The 11,940-nt window shown below is 58.2% G+C and overlaps 1 long non-coding RNA gene across 1 annotated transcript; it reads left to right on the top strand.

Moving 5' to 3' along the window:
• Positions 1 to 240: 240 nt before the first annotated feature.
• Positions 241 to 1,638, top strand: LOC106149408. Its single transcript, XR_001235568.1, has 2 exons — positions 241 to 494; positions 1,180 to 1,638. It is a non-coding gene; the product is annotated as an uncharacterized LOC106149408 (long non-coding RNA).
• Positions 1,639 to 11,940: the final 10,302 nt, after the last annotated feature.

Raw genomic sequence — 11,940 nt, 5'->3', positions numbered from 1 at the left:
GCGACGCGGGAAGCTCCGGGCCTGCTCCCTGCAGCCCCAAGCCCCGCTTAGGAAAAGCGCGTGCGCCCTCTGGTGGCCTCCGCGCGCAGGGCTCGGAATCCCCGGGATCCGTGGGCAGAGGGTGCCAGCCCCGCCACCCAGGCTGGGGAGCGCCACCCCTGATTGCACCAATCGCCAGCCACCAGCCCCTCCACGCCCTCACAAAGGTGAGCTTGTCCCTCTGACACACCGCCAGCTTGGCCCTTCTGAATGTGGGTCATTTCCCCGATATCATCAGGACAGAAACTGAACCCACAGGTCTCTCTTCCAGACTGGGCTTCCGGCCGCTGGGCGCGGGGGCCCCCTGAGGGTTACCCCTGGGGAACAGCTGCATCGGTGATGGTTGCATTCTCTCTTCCTTTAATTTGTTTAAACAACTTCCACCGAGACTGCTTAACCTGGGGATGGAAGAGCCCGAGGAGAAGTGCGGACCCCTGACATCGGGCCCCTGTGAGGTGTGTATTTCTATGACTGTTTATTCTTTCACAAAGTTCCGGGACGGTGGAGAGGAACTGATTAGAGAATGTTCCTCCCCAACCTTGTCTGAGCGCTAACTGACTTGTGACGCTCTTAGATTTTGCATAAATCAGCTTTTGTTTAGCTCTGGGACCATCTTGGCTCTGACACCTAATCAGGGCCTCTCAGAAGGTGGAGGGAGGCCAAAGTCACCTCTATCTTTAAAAAAATTTAAGAGTCAAAGGAGCTGGAACAATTGTAGTAAATGTTTGTGTCTAATAAAGTAATACTTAGGGTGATGCTGAGGATGTAGGTCGGTGGTAGAGCACTTTCGTAACATACTTGAGGCCTTGGGTTCCCTCCCAGGCGCTGCAAAAAGAAGGGGGCGGGGAGGGGGGAGGGCACATGGCCGCTTCTGCCTCTGAGAATCAGGTTTCTCTGGTGGCAGCCCCAAGTTCAAGGCCAGCTCTGGGGAGGGAGGACAAGGACATTCTCTCTCCCCTGTCCGCTTCTGTAGGTCTGGCCTGAGCGCTGGCTCAAGGTTAAACCTCAAGCACCCAAACCCACTCTCACAGGAATGCATCAAAGCGCCTTCCAGAGAGCAGAAAAAGTGATTTGGAATTTCCAGCGGTTTGGGGACAATGGGAAGAGCTGGGGCTATGGATTTGCTGCCTATTCCTGCAGCTTTAGGTTGTGTGACAAATGGGGCCCTGGAGGCTGCTTTCCTGTAGCTGCGGGAGTCAGCGACGTTGGCTTGGGCGACCTCCAGTGTGGCTGCCACCCGCAAAGGCACCTGGGAGTGAGCAGACTTTCCTGAAGGTGGGGCTCGGCGGCCAGCACACAACTTCCGGTGCAACACTGGTTCTCCAGGCCCCTCTGTGTTGTTAGCTCATCGGGCCCTGGTCTCCATCTCCTCCCGCTCCCCTCCCCTCTCTTCCCCTCCTCCCTTTTTGCAGCTTTCCTGCTCTTCCCGGGTCCTCTTTATTTCTAGCACAGAGTGATTCAGCCCTCAGGAACAGCTGTGCAAACACAACCCCGGATGGCAACACTGACGTCACAGTCTACAGCAGAGGGCCACAAGCTGTAGTCCACTGCCGACCTGGCCCACAGCTTGTTCTGTAAATAAAGTTTTATTACAACGCAGCCCGCCCATGCATTCACTGTGTGTGGCTCTTTTCCCTATCAACGCCCGAGTGGGATCCCTGTGACGGGAACCGGATGGTCCCTAGCCCAAAATATTCTCTGTACCTCTACATCTGACATTTTTACAAAGTGCTTGGACCGCATGGGGAGCTAGGCAAGGCCATTCCCTGTGTCCCCTCTGGGAACATTAAGTCTCACCTGTCAAACTAATTGACCTCCTCCATGACCGGATGTTGGCCTGGTGTGGGGGGGCGGGGCAGAGATGCCTGAAATTTCTGTGTCCTCTCACAGGCTCCAGCTCAAGCAGGTGACACCATCTAGGATGGCCGGAGAGAGGACAAGGCCATCCTGGGCCGGTGTCCTGCAGGCTCCTGGGAAGCTGGGCTTGGGCGGGTTCCTGCAGAGCAGGGTGGAGGGACCTGCATCTCTCCCGCTCCCTTCCCACCTCTGAGCACCCGGAAGCACCTGGGCCCGGAACCACCCAACGTCCCCTCTGCTCACAAAAAGCTACAAACTGTGTGAAATTGTCCCACTTTTGGTAAACATTAGCACCAGTTACCCAACTATTATGCAGACTTTCGCAGCTCATGGGCTGGCAGTTTGTGGCTTTGGGGCACAAGGTTACTACTGACAATCTTATAGCTTAAAATTCCTGAGTCTGATACAACCCCTGTGGAGGCCAAAATCACCTGTGCACAATCCTGGAGGGGCCCAGTCCCTCCCATCTTGTGTACTCCCTGGAGAAACTCCCGCTCCGGTGCACAGAGCAGTGTGCAAGGAGACACACGTGTGCGACAGAAGCATGGGAAACGCTCACAGCGCTCAGTAACAGGAGGCGCAGAGCCGCCCGCGACATACGTGCGGCGCACACCACAGCCACGTCCCTGAACACGGCCGCTGTAGAACGAGAAGCACATAGCACCCAGTTACAGAAGGTTTTAGCATGAAAAGCAGCAGTGATCACTGTCGAGGTGTACCTGCCTGCGTTCTGCATGTGGAGAGGTGACAATGGCAGGGACAAGCAGCAGGTTAAGGGTGGTGGCACCCTGGGGTGGAGGGAGCGGCACCGGGTCAGGAGTTTATTCAGGGGCTCCCATCCCACCCATCACACTGTCTCCTAAGAAAGCAGCAAGGCACCGGAGCTCTCTGAGGGACTGGGGTAGCTGTGCTGATCTCTCCCCACCCCCTCTTTTCTTCCTTTTTTTCCCCCTCCAGTCTTGGAGATTGAACCCAAGGCCTCACAGATGCTGAGCAAGTACTGGACCCCTGGCCTTTATTTGTTGGCTTGCTTGTTTAATTTTGAGACAGACTCTCATAAGTTGCCCTGCCTGGCCTCGAACCCTTGATCCTCCTGCCTCGGCCTGGAAAGTAGCTGGGATTACAGGTGTGCGCCGCCCTGCTCAGCTAGACTGGTTTCTTAATCTGGCTGCTGGCTTTCCTTTGTGAGCAGCTGCTGAGCCAGCCGTGTATGGTATGTGCGTTTCTCTACACGTGTGCATTTTTTCTCAATAAAAGCATATTGAGTAACTTAAGTCGCAAAGCAGATTTAGCCAGAGCTGGGCAGCAAGAGGCCTGCTTTGCTGGAAAGTGCATTATTCTCTCTTCTTTTTTTTGTGGGCTTGAAATACCTCACGATGGGACTCCTGGACCTCACGGTGCTTGGCAGGGCCCTGGCTGCCTGGCGACCGGGCTGGTCGCTGGAGGGCAGCTCCAGGCTTTGCAGTAAGAGCCGGCCTCGGACCAAGGAGGAGGTGCTGCCTGGAGCTTTCACAGCACCTTTTTGAGCCTCGGTTTCTTTCTCTGTCAGATGCGGACATCACACAGGCTGCCCTGTGAGGACTCTCAGACCCTTGGCTGCGGGGGCGGCCAGGACGTGGACTGGAGACGGCCATTCCCTGGCCGGACCCAGACCATGTCGGGAAGCAAAACGCCCCCAAGCAAGCTGTGGAGTAGCCGTTCCCAGCCAGGTGTGACTCTGTCCCCAGCGGTCACTTGCCCGTGTCTGGAGGTGGCGCTGGTTAGGGTAGTTCAGGAGGTGCTACTGGCATCCAGGGGGCGGAGCCTGGGGACCCGGCCAGAGTGGCAGTGCTCGGGACATCCCGCCCCAGTGGAGCCCCCGAGCTCAGTGTCCACCGCGCCCTGGCCTGCAGTGCAGGGGACACTGCCCATGGGCGCTGTCCACCGAGAGCCACCTGTCTGCCCCGTTGCCCGTGGGAGGCAGGGGAGAGGCACCCGCTCGGCCTGGGGGTCTGGTGCTGTGGGTCCGGAGCCGATCCTGGGCCCTCTGGGGCTGTTCAGAGCATGCTCTGGCGCTGGCTTCCTCTGTCTCAACTACTGATTTCACAAACTTGGCCCCGGCGCCACTCGCTGCAGAGCCCTCCTGGCCCCGTGTCTACACCCGCGTGCGCACTGGCAAACCCGAAGCGGGAGCTCTCACTCCGGGCTGTGGCTGGACTCCTCTCCCACTGCTGCCTTCACAAGGCCCGGGCCCCGGGAATTTAAGACAACACCCTGGAACTCGGTGCCTATGGCCAGGAGCCGGGCCGAGTCCCAGCTTGGGGTTTCACGGGCTGATGTGAGTGCCGGCAGTGGACCCGTCTGCGGGCTCGGAGAGGGAGGCAGGAGCCACCTCGGAGCTCCTCAGGCCGTGGGCAGAACCTGCTCCTGGTGACCTTGGGTCCTGGTTTCCGGGCGGGCGGGTGGTGTGGTCTTCAGCTGAGCCACGTGCCCTGCGGGTGGGAACGAGGGAGAGGAGAGCACGGTGGATGCTGGGAGCAGCCCCCTCTGCCCGCCGCCAGGGCCTGCCAGCGGGGCCTGGGGACGGACACAGGCTTTCCCTGCCGCACTGTGGCCAGAGCGGCCCTGCCCTTCCGCAGCCGCACAGCGGGGGAGGACGGCGAGGAGGGCGGGGAGGGCGGAGCGAGCGCCCGGCTGCTCGGATGTGCATGCACAGCCTAATCGGGCAGATGTTCACCCCATCCGAAAGTGCGCTGGGGTCACAGCGGGGAGAAGCTCTGCCCCGTGAGGTGACATCGTTCCCAGCAGGGACTGGTGACAGACTGCCTTTCCGAGGACGGCCTCGCCGACTTCCTCTGTCCTCTGGGCTCTTACAAGGTGACACCAAGGGCTCCCCACGAAGACGCGGCTCTGTGTCCCCTCCCTGGGACACGGTCCCGTCTTACTAACTCGTCCAGAACGTGGCAGACGTGAGGCGTGTGACTTCCCAGCTTGGCCGGGTAGCTGCTGTCTGGCGTGTCTCTCATGGGTCCTGCACCGCGGAGCCCCGGCACGGGCCGTAGGGAGCTGTGCGACACCCCCATGGGGAGGCGCTGTCGAGCTGCAGCGGGCCTGTGTTCCCGCCCGCCCTGAGGATGCACCAGCCTTCCTTGCCGTGGTTCCAGCCCCGGCCTCCGCCCGAGGCCCCAGACATCCTGGCGCAGAAACAAGCTGTCCCCACCGCGGCCCGTCCAACCTCCCGCCCCAGAGAACCCGAGAGCCGAAGAACGGTCGCTTCATGCTTCTGGTATTTGGGGTAATGTGTTACGCAGCCACAGTAACCAGAGCAGCCCTCAGGGGAAGTGACATTTAAGCTGTGCCCTCAAAGACGATGAGGCATCAGCCGGGCAAGGAACATGGGCGGGGAGAACATTCCAGGCGGAGGGCACAGCTCAGGCAAAGGCCCTGGGGCAGCGTGGGGGCAAGGTGAAGCTAGGAGCAGCTGCAGGCCGGAGGGGAGGGCAATCACAGGCTGAGGGCTGGGTGGTGGCGAGGCCCAAGGGCTTGAGCTCCAGTGTCTCCTCAGCCTCGAGGCGGGGAGGAAGGGAAGCAGTGAGACCTGAATGTGTTTCTAAGGTCTGGCTGGGCACAGGGAGGAGGTGTGACAGCAGAGTGGAACTTTGCGTGCAAGGTATACAAAATTTAACTCGCAGCAACAGGGGTGAAGAATCTGTCCTGCTTTGCTCTGCGGCCAACACGAGTCAAAGTCCTGCTCCTCCCTGAGGCCCCAGCGCCCCCCGGTTCTGCCTTCAGCTCCCCTGGCCCGGTTCTCACGCCCGCGCTGGAGGCACCAGTTCTCCCTGGGGCAGATCCAGTCGCAGAGCCCCTGGGACACTTGCTGGCTATGAGGTGCTGAATGTCCGTTGTCTCCTGTGACCGGGGCAGTGAGATCCTGTGGTCAGCCAGCTCTGCTCACCTGCTCCTTCAGGGATCCAGGGGTTGAGTCCAGTGCCACATGGGCCACATGGTCTGAGGGGCGGGGGGTCCACAGGGGGAATCAATACACTGGTATCAGAGGAGAGAAGGGGGCACCATGGGCAAAAGTGACCAAGGCCATCATAGTCAGTAATACTTTAGTGAGAAATAGCATATAGAATACACAGTCCAGGGAAGAGGTAGAACAGGGAGCCAACAGGATAAGAGCCTAGAGTTCTGAAGGGAGAAAGGACTCGGACAGGTAGGAGGGGCTTGAAGGCTCCGGAGAGTTGATTGATGTGCAGGAGGCACAGCTGCAGGTCAGTGGTGAAACCCCTAAGAGCTTGGCATGTTTGGTCCCACGGGCACACGCAAAAGGTAAACGCTGCTGTCTCCCTGTCTCAGGAGGAAAGAAGCCGAGCCTCAGGTGCACAAGAAATCTGCACAGCAATGCCCACATTGAAAGGGGCAGAGGCAGGATTCGAACTCAGGTCTCTGGTTCCATGGCCAGGTTCAGATCTGCTAAGATTAGTGGCTTCCGTTCCAAGCCTTTGAGTCAGGAGTCTAGGCTGGCTGGGACACCAGGGTCCTTGTTAAGGGTTCTCCTGCCTTGGGAAATGGAGGCACCAAAGAAAGAGGCTTGACGGTCTGTCTTCAGGCTGTGCCTCAGAGCTCTGAGCCCATACTGGAAAGCCATGCCGCGTTCCCAGGTCCGGGCTGGTTCTGCATGTGCACTGGTGTGCAAGCATGCGTGTGTGTGCACGCACCTGCGTGTGCCCGCGTGTGCAGAGCAGCACTGCCATGCTGTTTGCTCAGGGGGTCTGGAGAGGTTTGTGGACATTTCCTGGCCACGCCTTCTTCTAAGATGCTCCAAACGCCCCACCAAATCACTCTAGCAGCGGTGTTTTCCGTTCCGGCGTCTCTAAACCCCTGGCCTCGGGGATCTGCGGGCTTGGAAGCCGATCTCTGCTCCGTCCAAGGCCACCCGATCTGTCTCCGCCGGGTGCCCACAGCGCCGGGTCTGGCATCCCCCGTGGCCGCCCTTCCGTCGGGGACACCAGCGAAGTGATGTCATCCGCGGGACTCCCGTCCGGGATGTCTGTGGCCAGCCAGGCCCAGAAGTGTCTCCCTCCTGGCCTCGCGTCCGGATGAGGTCAGAGGCCCTGGCTGGGGTCGGGTTACAGTGTCTTGCCCCGCGGGCTGCGCCAGAAACTGCTGGAGCCGGAGGACGGCGGCTGCCAAGAGGGGGCGGCCGCGAGCCCCGAGCCCACCACGCGCGCCAGGCTGCGCGGCTCCGGTGCGCTCATCTGTGCGCACGCTCACACCTGCGCCGCGCACACGCGTGCACACCGCACACGCGCAGGGCGGCCCGGCACGGCCGTCTGGCCCGACCCCGTCGCGTCACTTGTGGGAAAGGAAAGACGAGCCGGTGGGAGGCGCGGCTGGGGCGCTGGCTCCGGCCTGGCCGGGTTCTGCGGCTGCCCCGTGTGGCTTCCCGGTGGCCGGGTCCCTGCCGGGGCCATGGTGAGTCACTGTCTCTGAGATGCAGTGGGCCTGAGGGGAGAGCAGAGCCTCTGGGGCTTTAGGGGACCAGGTGCTTCCTCTGGCCAGTAGGGCGGAGGCAGCCCCAGGTTAAGAGCTGTCTCTTTTTCTGATGCTGGAAATTGAACTCAGGATCTCGCTCTTGCCAGGCAGGTGCTGTGCCACTGAGCTACACCCCCGACCCATACTGAACACACCCCACACTCCTCCTCAGGTGCAGCCTCAGAACCTCCCCTGAGGTTCCAGATACCTCAGGCTCTTTCCACAATCCAACCACAGGGCCTTTGCACTTGCTGTGCCTTGTGCCCAGAAAGCCATCTTAGGTCTCTGTTCACCTGCCACCTCCTCCGGGAAGCTCCCCGAGACCACTCTGTCTAAAATACATCCTAATACGTTCTTTCTATTCCCCTTAGCCTAGGTTTGTTTTTCCCCATTGTGTTTGTGAGATCCTGGTGTGATGACATACACTTGATTACTTCCTGTCTGTGGATCTCCCCTCCTAAAGGGCAGCTCCAGGAGGGAGATTTTTGTCTATTGTGTTTGCTATTGTGTCCTTGAGGCTAGAACAGGGCCTGGCACAGTAGATACTCAACTGAGAGACAGCAAACATGTGTTGGATGCACATTACATTGTTAGAGAATGAATCGAAATTGGGGAGCTCAGCCAGGCATGGGGGCACACACCTACAATCCCAGCACCCTGGGAGGCTGAGGCAGGAGGAGCTCATGTTTGAGCTCAGCTGAAACTACTCAGAGACTTAGCAAGACCCTGTCTTAAAACTTAAAAATAAAACAGAGCTACAGATGGAGCTCAGTACAAAGGCCCGGGGTTCAGTCTCCAGTACCCCCCAAATGTCACTGAGCTCCAAGCTGGGCTGGGGGACCAGATTAGAAGACAGCCAGGGGTAGATGGGGGTGTGCTTGCTTCAGGCGGCAGGGCCAGGAGGGAAGCACTTAGCGAGGGACAGAGGACATTTCAGGAAGGGAGACAGGAGTTCTCCCGCGGGGCCACCTGGCACCCTGGGCGGTGGGCGCGGACCTTAGTGGCAGGCAGTGGCAGGGTCCAGCTAAACACCCAGATTCTGCAGCCAGATCACCTGGGCCCTAACTCCGGCTCTGTTCCCGGAACTTACGCTCTTGGTCATGCTCTTGCTCCTGTGTACCTCGGTTTCCCCACATGGGAAATGGGGCCTCGCGTGCCCCTGGGAGAGGCAGGCCTGTGCGGGAGAGGGGAGCAGCAGTGGAGGAGGAGTGAGTGCCGGGCCCTCCCTCCGCCTCAGCCAGCACTGGTGAGCAGGCTGTCTCCGCCTTCTCGCCAGTAGGGTCATCAGATCACCCCTCGGGGCTCTTTTCTGAGGGCTCAGCAGAGGGCAGGAGCTAGTGACCTGCACACTGGGTGGGGAGTCCACTGTGACCACTGACAGTGGGGCTCGGGGGCCGCCGGGGCCCCCAGGCTCGGTCAACAGCCAGCGGTGTCCTGCAGGGAGGGCCGTCCGCTGCCCACTCCTCTCCTGGACTTCCCGCCGGGCATCCCACATGCTCGGCAGTTTAGATCGTGCTTTTCCTTTGTCCGAGAAGTACTTTACTCACTTCTCTGCTGCAAAATGTAGCCTTTTACAAGTCGCGGCCCCTCGTGGCTTTGCACGGCTTGGTGCGGGCTCTGCCAGCAGGCGCCCCGTCCCTCCCTGGCTGCATGGATTCACACATGGAGCCAGATCCCCCCGCAAGGGAGGGATGAGCTGCCCAACCACGGCTCCTCACAGCTCAAAGTCAGCAACCCCACCAGAGTGGACGCCGTGAGGTCCCTGGCTGAGGACGAAGAACTTGCATGGAGCGTCATCAGCAAGGTGAGAAGAGCTCCCGCCAAAGTCCAAGGCCCAGGTGGGCTCTGCAGAGGCTGCTTCGGGCAGACACGCAAGTGACTCCAAATCCTTTCTACCCCGAGATCCTGGGGTAGCCAAGCTGGGCGCAGGACTGGAAGGCGCCCTGGGCTCAACAGCGACCCCTTGTGGCGGTGAGAAGCATCGACTGCAGGCCCGCTTGGGCGCGGGAAGCAGGACTGGCCCCCTGGACCCTGGTGAACCCCAGGGCTCTTGGCAATGGGAGGGTGAAGAAGTAGGAGGACCAGGAGGAGGAATCAGACTTCCTGCTCTTCAGGGCACAATAGCTCAGCTCAAAGCATGAAAGCGATAGGGAGGCACCTCAATGGTCGTATATTCTTTTAATTTTTTTTTAACTTTTAAAATTTTCTTTGGTGTTGCTGGGGGTGCAACCCAGGGCCTCGTGCAGGCTAGGCAAACACTCCACCCAGAGCTCCACGCCCAGCCCAAGTCGTACAGTTTTTGGTAATGCACTTAATAAGAGGTAGCAGCGGCTTTGATGGCCACAGTAATCTTTGTGTTGTCTTGCTTGGTTTGATTTGGTTTCTTGACAGAGAGCATTACAGAGTCCCATGAAGTCTAGGCAAGCACCTGCCACGGGCCTGTCTTTCCTGAAGGGCCACATAATAAATATTGCAGGTTTTGTGGGCCTTACGGTTTTGGTTCTAAAAAACAAATCCATTACCGTCAAAGGACACAAGCAGCCGTAGACCGCAAGTAGGACAGTGAGTGAGGCTTCGCTTCCAATACAACAGCAGCCGGCCAGCCGTGGGTCATGGTTTGCTGACCCTTGGGATAAACAGTTCGGGCCAACCTTTCTACCTTTCTAGAGAGGAAACTCACCTATCATTTTATGAAAGGTTCTTTCCTCCTCTGGGCAGATCGCATAATTGCTGTATCTCCCTCTGTGTCAGTGGAGACATTAATTATTCTCTTCTCCCTGTGGTCGCGTGCAATCATAGGTCTGTGTAGTGCACTTTTGCTTTTGACGAGTTATCCTCGGTTGAGCCGGGTTGGTGCGGATGCGTACACGCACACGCACGCGCTCAGGAATGTACTATTTGTGGTTGTAAAACTAAAGTCGCTCATCTGCTTGGAGAGTCTGGAAAAGCTTATAAATATCAAATAGTATCTGCTGGCATCGTCTAACCCAGAGACATCACTGCCTACTCTGCACCCCCCCGCCCCCACCCCGGTCTGGCCACAGCCTTACAACGCAAGGCACAAGCTGGCATCAGGATTTTCCACTAGACAATTCGCCTTCACCAGCAGCCAACTGGGAGATTGTCTTGCCTCAAAGGTACAGCCAAGTCCAGGGCCTCAGGGGCAAGTCTGGGGAAAAACCACCAAGCGGTTTGGGAAATAACTGGGTGGAAGGCGTTTGGGATTTCCTCCCACCCCTGTCTCCAAGCAGGCCTGCCCCTCATTTTGGAGGGATCTTATTTTATTGTATTTTATTTATATATATTTTTCTGATGCTGGGGATTGAGCCCAGGACCTTGTGCATGCACAGCAAGAGCTCTACCACTGAGCAACATCCCCAGCCCTTGGAGGCATTTAAAAAAGTCTTTAAGCGGAGTTTTAGCCATGCTAGGTAGCCCAGTAGCTCCTCATTCTGTGCTCTTAGGTATTCAAAAACAGTGGCGCAAAGGGTGGAAGCCTGGGTCATTGTTTAAAAGCAGAGGAAATGGGAATCAGGCTGCAGGGCTTGTATCAGGGCCGGGGAAAGAGAATCAGCTGGAGGGACTGATCCCAGGGAGTTGACCTTCTGCACCCAGGGCTTTTGCTTGGAATCGGGGGCTCAGTCCTTGACCCAGCAGGGCGGCCACCAGAGGGAAAGAGAGGCAAGAAGCAGGGGAGGATGAGGAGGACCTGAGCCCCAGGGACGGCTGCTGGAAGCTCGCCAGTCTCACAGCACCTCCGAGCAGCCACCCAGCGGGGGCCCACGCAGGACCTGCAGGGGAAGGCGGCGTCTTCAGCATGGTGAGCCGGCCTCATGGCACCCACTCGGTGCTCGCCCACCTGCTCAGCACACAGCAATGGGACATCCACCGCTTCACTTCCGCCTTCTCGACTGCCCCCAAATGCGTCCCATGGCCATGCTAACCAGAAGCTATGCGGGGACAGGAGTCCTGGAGTCCGAGCGTGGCTGAGTCAGTACAATCCCGTCCACCACCGCTGTCACTCGGAAAGGTAACAGTGAGGAAACTGATTAGGGCTTTCGTTAGAACTGTCACTTCCGACTTTCAGTTTAAATGTAGACCTTGAAGATACCCATAAGAAAAAGTTGTGTGCCCCAGGAGAAAGGGCGTGGGGCTCAGAAAACCTAGATCTCAACTCCTCGCTGTGCGCTTTGGGACAAGGCACTTAATCTCTCTGCGATTACACTGCATTGCTTGTAAAATGGGATCAAAAATGCCTCCTGCATATGGATGACATTTATAAGACTCAGCACAGTGGCTGCATATACTTGGTGCTCAGTACACGAAACAGCAATTCATCAAGTCACGTCACAGGGCCGTACACTGGGTGGTGTGGTTTCAGAACACCCTGCTCCGTTGGCATCTCCCATAAGACTGAAAACTCCAGAGTCAGGGGTTCTGATGAAATGGCAGATGGAGACGGATGGATGGATGGATGGATGGATGGATGGATGGATGGATGGACAGGTGGATGGATGGATGGATGGA

This window comes from Chinchilla lanigera, unplaced genomic scaffold (genome assembly GCF_000276665.1).
Source record: "Chinchilla lanigera isolate Chin_1 unplaced genomic scaffold, ChiLan1.0 scaffold00044, whole genome shotgun sequence".
Taxonomy (NCBI): Eukaryota; Metazoa; Chordata; class Mammalia; order Rodentia; family Chinchillidae; genus Chinchilla; species Chinchilla lanigera.
This window is presented reverse-complemented; position numbering and strand designations above follow the sequence as displayed.